Below are 1,098 nucleotides of genomic sequence, written 5' to 3'. Positions count from 1 at the left end.
TCTCGCCAGCGCACTGGTTAAGCGAGCGAATTGGGAGAGATTGGCGCGGCGCTCCAGCAATCAGAAGCCACGCTTGGGGCCTCAAGCCCCGCCCCCCTAGCCCAAATCCTCTTTCCTTCCCCTTCAAACCACTGCCTCCTGGCCAACGCCACTTACCCTATGCAACCTCACAGGGCCGGGCCTTCAACGTCAGCATTATGGCTCTCTCCGCTGTCGCTCTCTCTCCTTCACCACGCAGTTAGCGAACGCACTTTCTACACTCCTCGCCGCCAAGCAAGCTCAGGTCGACTGGAGCAGATTCCACGGACGATTTCACTGGCGCTGGGAGCCATCTGTTGGTTTGCACCTCCTAGAATGTTGGCTTTACCAAAAAAAAAAAAAAAAAAAATCCTTTTCGGAGTAGTCAGAGGGAGAAGCTCACTCAGTTCCCTTAACCCTGAGACCACTAAAGGGGCAAAACAAGAAGAGGAAATAAATACATTTTTAAGATTACAAGAGCTTCACAACTCAGATCATTTTGTATTCTGGATTCATTTTGCTTTGTATTCATATGCTAATCTCTTCCTTTCCACGAAGGGATTATAGGGTTCCACAATGGGGTATCTGTGTAATTTTCTAAAAGGGCACAAAGGGTTTAAATCATTGTTTCTTTGTAGTGGGAGGCAAGGGAGAAAGAGAGGAATGAAAAATCTACATTGATGATTTTTTTTTTAATTAAACTCTGCAGGTGAGGTCAACTGTGGAACCAAAATAGGTTTTAGAATGTGAAGTTTCAAGAATGAAGGAAGGAGAGAACTAACACTTTTGAAAGACTTAAAGTTGTTTTTTTTTTTTTTTTTTTTGCATTTACAGAAGACATTAGAATTTAAAGAAATGCTTGTGTTTTGTTTGTTGATTTAACTTATCCTGCACTAACATTACAGTCTCATTTTTAAAAATACTTTTAGGGCCGGGCGTGGTGGCGCACGCCTTTAATCCCAGCACTTGGGAGGCAGAGGTAGGAGGATCGCCGAGAGTTCGAGGCCACCCTGAGACTACATAGTGAATTCCAGGTCAGCCTGAGCCAGAGTGAGACCCTACCTCGAAAAACCAAAAAAA

The sequence above is a fragment of the Jaculus jaculus genome, chromosome 9 (genome assembly GCF_020740685.1).
Source record: "Jaculus jaculus isolate mJacJac1 chromosome 9, mJacJac1.mat.Y.cur, whole genome shotgun sequence".
Lineage (NCBI taxonomy): Eukaryota > Metazoa > Chordata > Mammalia > Rodentia > Dipodidae > Jaculus > Jaculus jaculus.
The sequence above is the reverse complement of the archived record's forward strand: the minus strand, read 5'-3'. Positions refer to the sequence as shown.